Source organism: Amborella trichopoda, chromosome 6, assembly GCF_054954075.1.
Source record: "Amborella trichopoda isolate Santa Cruz 75 chromosome 6, AtrichopodaSantaCruz75HAP2 v2.0, whole genome shotgun sequence".
Taxonomy (NCBI): domain Eukaryota; kingdom Viridiplantae; phylum Streptophyta; class Magnoliopsida; order Amborellales; family Amborellaceae; genus Amborella; species Amborella trichopoda.
The window spans coordinates 48,019,630-48,026,487 of NC_142341.1; positions in this window are offsets into that span (position 1 = coordinate 48,019,630).

Below are 6,858 nucleotides of genomic sequence, written 5' to 3' on the forward strand. Positions count from 1 at the left end.
AATGATGCATTCAACAAATTATTGATAATTATAGTGGTAGTATCGTTCAACAAATTGTTGGTAATTATAGTGGTAGTATTGTTCTTAGTAAGTTTTGATCAAAGTATCTAATCATAATTAGAAATGAGAAACAAAGAAAACAAACCATCATGCGATATATATCTCCACATTTATTAGATTTTGTTAAGTAGACAATGCCTAAACACAAGTAGAATTATACTTAAGATCATGGATCCTTCGTTAAGGGGAGAGCTATGAACTGGATCTAGAGCTGGCAGTGGCCCGGGCTACTTCCAGCCTTGGGCCACATTTGACCACAACAGGGCTAACCTAGGACCAACACGGTGTGGACCTGGCTAGAGAGGCCGTGACCCATGCTTATGCCTAGTCCTACTAGGGCCAAGTGGCGCTATATAGAATAAATAAATAATAAAAAAAGACAAAAAATAAAGAAAATGATGACCAAATCGGGCTGCCCCTGTCATGGTCTCAGTCTAGGCCAGGCTCGACAAAGCTCTCGAGCCACATTCTGTGGTCCAACCACAAGTTTTTTAGGGCCAGGCCAGGCCAACCAGCCCATTGCCACCCATATCTAGGACTTCTTATTGCTGAGGCTCGGATCTTCCGTATAGAAGTTTATGCCCGTTTGGATTCCTTGATGGCGATGTCCCAACTTTATATTTGCCTGTTGGGGAACACTCTTGGAAATATGCACTCACCATTCCATATACGTGCTTTAGACAATATTATTGTCTTTTGTTGATAAAGTGTGTTTTCCTCTTCTTTTTTGTTTTAATCTTTAGCCACTTTTAGCAAAACTACTAAAACCCAAAAAATGGAGCCAACTAGAGCCAAAATAAAGGATTCGGGATATTAGTTCTCATGTGTTTATCTAGAGGAAAAAGTTTTGTATAAGGTATAACCTTATGTTTAGAAGTAAGGCGCACCTAAAAAATCCATCTGATCCAATGCTAAGAAAATCCCAAATTAATGACCTCTATCTCAGAATTATGAATGTGAAAATACAAGGCTTTCAAGTCATGAAAACAATGCATGTTGTATTATATTATCTGGCCAGTCCATTTTTAAGATTGTCGTGTATTTGTAGATCTGCTATATCTGTACTATTTTTGAAATTTAAAAATTTTCAAATATAGATAAAAATAGAATTTTCAGATCATTGCAAACTTTTGAAGCTTTGAAACTACATGTTTTGGCATGATTTGAAGATGCGTCTTACTTTGATTATTCAAGGTTGACACCTCGTACAAACTTCACCTGTAAATAATAAATAAAGAAGAGACAAGAAATTTACTCTGCAAGTGTTGAAAGGGAAGATGTGTTTCTATTAAGGTTGGGGTTCATCTAAATGCATGTCCGCTTTTTTTTACGATTTGAAGCCTTTTGGATCTTGTTGACCAAGAGGTGGGGAGTCTAAAAAGACCAATTAGGGGCCGTTTGGATATACTATCACTAATAACCAATTATTTTGATCAAAAATTTTTGTGATGACTAATTATCTCTTGTTTGGCAGTGTCCATCATAAAATTATTTTTGATTAATTTATAGGTGGTTTTTCATATGAGGCTTTTTTTTAAAAAAAAAACCTTTTACTTTATTCATAGTAATCCGCTAAACATCACATGTTTTTAGTCAGAATAACGGTTTCCATAAGGTTGTAACCTTAAACAATCCAATTAAGGTGTACCTTCAAATTTAATCATAGCATATAATTTTGATGTAAAATATTCTTAGGATTATCTCAAAATCTATTTCATACCTAATTATAAAATTTTAAATTTAAAAAATAGTTAAAATCAAGTAGATCTATAAACATATGAAAATCTTGAAAATAGACGGTTTAGATAATATGTTGTAAGGTGCACTATTTATTGCACTCAAAATCCATTTTTTCTTCATAGTCATACATCTCAATGTCGAGATAATCAACTAGAGAGTTTTTCAACATTAAAACAACATTTTCCAATGGATTTTTTTAGGTGTATCCGTAGTTCTATATTTTAAAGTTGCAACCTCATATAAACTTTTTCCTAACCAATAACAGTTGAAAATCACTATGGATATTAAATAACCAAATAATACTATATATAATATAATATTAGACGAAACATATTAATTTTAGATAAGATGGTATGGTCCAGACAATTAATTGTCACCCAAACACGCTTTTAGAGAACTAGCAATTTGGTAATGTATATATTATATATTGTGTAGATATTACGCCATAAATTAGGGGACGCTATTTGGTTATACCGCGTTACCACCCTCCATGCCTCTTTTTGGCATCTACTATTTACTTTGTTTTAACTTTCAATGTTTGGAAAAGTTTATATAAGGTTGGCACTTTTTTTTACTAAAGAACTAAGCTACACCTCAAAAGTCTTTCAAAAAAATGCTATTTTGGCGTTTAAAAACTATCAAATTTATCTTTTCAACATCGAGATATATGAATATGAAAAAAAAAAAAATTAAATCCCAAAAATGGTACACTTGCAATACATTATTGGTTCATTCTCAAGATTTTTGTGTTTATAGATCTTCTTTATTTGAATCATTTTTAAAGCTTAAGCTTTTATAATTAGGTATGAAAATAGATTATTGATCTGTCTTAAAATCTTTTGATGCCAAAATTGCATCTTACGACAAACTTTGGACCTTAAAAGGTACCGGAAGACTCCAAGCCATTATCACCGAGTAATCGAAGGTCCTTGGTGTGTCAGTGTAGAGGAGATGACCAGCAAACTGACTGAGAGCTCATCTGAAGGGATGTCTCAGATGACTTCATCCTTCTTACTTAGAACATAATACGTATCATAAATCACACCTATTATATTGCTCAATTAATCTCTGGCCAACATCCTTGTTTCACATAGTTTAGGGTTCCTTGGAGATTGATTCCTCTACCTTGATGAAATAAAATGTAGGATATCAAAAGATGGAGTACAAATAAATACAGCTGACCTTCTAGCAAAGATGGGACCGTAATGACCTAGTGGCTGATTGATTAATTTATTGATTTTTCTTTTTCTATATTGTAATTATTCCTCCTGTATATGATATCATTTAAATACAATATATGGTGTGGTTTGCATAAAGTTACAACCTTAAACAATTAAAGTAAGACACACCTCAAAATTGTCATAAGATGTAATTTTCGTGTCAAAATTTCTTAGGGTGACCCAAGAATCTTCATCTCTAATTATAAAATTGTATAGTACGAAAGTAGTTCAAATCAAGCGGACCTATAAGGGCATGAACATCTTGAAAATGGTCAATCCATATAATATGTTGCAAGATGTACTATTTTTTATGCTTAGAATATTTTTTTAATTTAATATATATACATCTCAAAGTCGAGATGATCAATTAGATGGTTTTTTATTGTCAAAACAACATTTTTCTAATGGATTATTGAGGTGCACCTTAATTTTATAATATAAGGTGTCAACCCTATACAACTTTTTTCTAATAGGTTATGGTTAAAAAATTAATATTGTTGTCGAAAATTGTCTATATGGAGACTATTTATCATTTGTACAATGAGGTCATAACTATTCTTACTTATTAAATATAAAAAAAAAAAAATGGCTTGGACTGAGTTATGAAGTCCAATCATTTTTTTTGGAACTTTATGTCGAATTAATAACACTCTTACAACCACTTATTTTAAATTTAAGAGACAATAATGATCATTGTATAAAAGGTAAATAGCCTCTTTGAAGGCAATCCTTTGTTTTCGAAACAATAGTAGCTGCCAATCTAAAAATTGCCATGGCTACACGATTTGATTACAACCCATTAAAATCGGATTGTCTATAATATATTGCTGAAGGGTTAGGTACTATAGCACCTCTCTGTATTCAAACAAAATTCTAAAGGTGACATAATATTTAATGATGATATTATATTGGAAGAAGTTTATATAAGGGCGAGGTCCTAAACAATTAATTTAATGCGCACCTTAAAATTTTAATTGGGAGAGGTTGTTTCAATGTCCAAAAATCCTCAAATTTATCATCTCCTCCTCAATACGCATGGATATGAGAAAAACCGGATTTCAAGTCTTAGAAACAGTGCATTTTGTAATACATTTTCGGACCATCAATTTTCAAGATTTTCAAGTGTTTATAGATTTGCTCAATCTACACTATTTTTTAAGCTTTAAATTTTTAAATTAGAGATGAAAATAAATATCATGGACATCACAAAGATTTCCAGCATTGAAACAATATCTTTCGACACTATTTATGCAATTTAACTAAATTGTTTATAGCCTCAGCCTTATACAAACCACACCCATTTATTTTTTGTCGCTAGCTGTCCCATGTAAAATTGGACTCTTGGTGTGCCATTGTTCACCAAATTAAAACTAAGGTTCTATTGTTTTTAGTAGACGATAGTATAGTGTCAACCACCTAATTTTACATCCAATAGCTTATAAAATGTGGGGAATTTTTTTTACATTAGTCAGTGGTACAAGTTCAACCTCTCAATTATGTATCCCCTATTTTTATGGTTAATGGCTAAATGTGATTGTGACAAAAAAAAAATCTTTGTGTAACTTCCCTTGCTCTTATTGATGTGGAATTGCTTGTCATATAACATGCAGTATTATGCTTTTTAAGGTGTAAGATGTAAAATAAAATCATATATTTATCATGGTTTAATTATGGTATTCTTTTGCCTCTTGAATTTCCATCACTTCCCTATAATTGTAGGAAAAAATTTATATAAGGTTGCAACTTTATTGAAGTAAGGTGCACTTAAAAAATATAGTAGAAAAGAGTGAACTAAAGTTAGAAAACCTTCAAATTGATCATTTCGACCTCGACATATATATAGATATAAAGAAAAAAAAAAAGAATATCAAGTCATAAAAATAATACATATTGTAACAAGTTATCTAAGCCGTCTCGTCTAGTTTCAATATTTTTTAGGCTTTAGAGATCAGTTCAAATTGGAACAGTTTTCAAAATGTTTAATTTCACATATAGGGTTAAACATATATTTTAAAGCCATCGTAAGGTGTTCGACACAAGGATTGCATCTTATAGCAAAATTTAAAAGTGCGCCTTACTTATACAAGGTTCGCAGAGTCGACCGGTCCAACTCGAAACCACCAGTCAAATCGAAACCACATTAATGGATCCGGATTTGGCTGGTTTAGGTGATATGGCAGGGTATTTAGAAAAATAAATAAAAAATATATACAAAACCCCAAAAAATATGGGATTTGTTTGTACAGTGCTTTGAATGTATTTTTATCATTTTGGTAAAGATTGTAAATTGTTTTTGCCTTAAATACTTATTTTTATATTTTTTCCATCTTTTTTGAAAAATATCAAAATACCCCTAAGCATAGATTAATTTCGTATTTTTTTTTTACTACTTTTCAACTTCATTTGGATGTGCTTTATTTAAATATGTTTTTCATGTTTTTAGGAATTTTTTTATTTTTACTTTTTACCACTTTTTTAACTGCCTCTAGCTAGTTTACCTGTTATTCAAATTCGGCCCATTGGGCAGTTTGATTTGTCGTGATCTCCCTTCATTTGGACTGTTATAGTTGATAAAGGTAGCTAGGTGATTCTTTCATAAGACCCTAGTTAACATTCCAAACAATATAAGAGATTGTATACAATCAGACCATTTACCTTTTAAACAAGGAAGTCACAATTACTAACTATCCGATGTAAAATCTTATAGCTTTGGATGTGTCACAAAGAGAAAAGTTAGTTTGAACTTTGAGTTTGTCAATACAATAAATGTAGCCACCAAATTTCACATCCAATAGTCAAGATTAATTATGACCATCTTGTATCAAAGACAAATAGTCTCACTCTATACTTTTTTTATATAAAATAGGAAAAATTACAAAAAACCCCTAAAACATACTTTCTATGCAACTTACCCTAACCTATCATTTTTTTCCCAAAATACAATATCTATGCAAATACCCCAACCAAATAAAAAATAAAAATAATGCCTAAACTACCTTCCTTTACTTTTACCTTACCCATGCCTCTCTCTCCTCTATCCTACCAAATTTCTGACCTTACCCATGCCTCTCTCTTTGATCCCACCAAAATAGGGGCGTAAGTGTGTTCGACAGTAGGGCTCCGTTTAAAGTGCGGTCCGGTAGTAGGGCTCCGGCACTACGTAAAATGCTGTCTGATAACAGGGCTTTGGCACTGTATAAAGTGCGGTTCGATAGTTGCAAAGGGCGGTTCAGCAGTTGTAATGTACCGTTAGTTGTAAAAGGCGGTTTGACACTCGATATTACCGAATTCCAGGACTTCGGCATTATGTAAAAAGCGGTCCAGTAGTTGTCTTAGGGCAGTCTGGCACTTGTGCTCTCCCGCAATGTAATGGTGCGCTCAAGCAATGTGCTACTAGGTCTAAAAGTCAACATCAAATTTAGCCAAAATGATCTTGCGCTACTAGTTCTAAAGTTATCGTCAAATTTGGTGATTTTTATATATATAGGAAAGACATTTTCATTTAAAAAAGTGAATTTTTTCTTTTGGGGGGTATTTTCATAAAAAGTTTATTTTGAAAAAAAAGTGAGAGATAAAATTAGGTTGGGGTATGTTGCATTGAAAGTAAGGTATTGGGATTTTTTTGTAATTTTTGTTCTAAAATATGCGGTAGGCATAGAGTACACCGGCTGTTTATGCTGACTCTTTATGAACCATAGATTATCGTCAACGGACGGTATACATTTGTCGATGAATCTAGGGGTGGAGCTATAGCTAATCTTCACCGTAGGTTGATGAGGATCGACGGGAAAGCTCCTCTGTACGTTGTTTTATTTGGCTTTTCATACTTAAATATGAC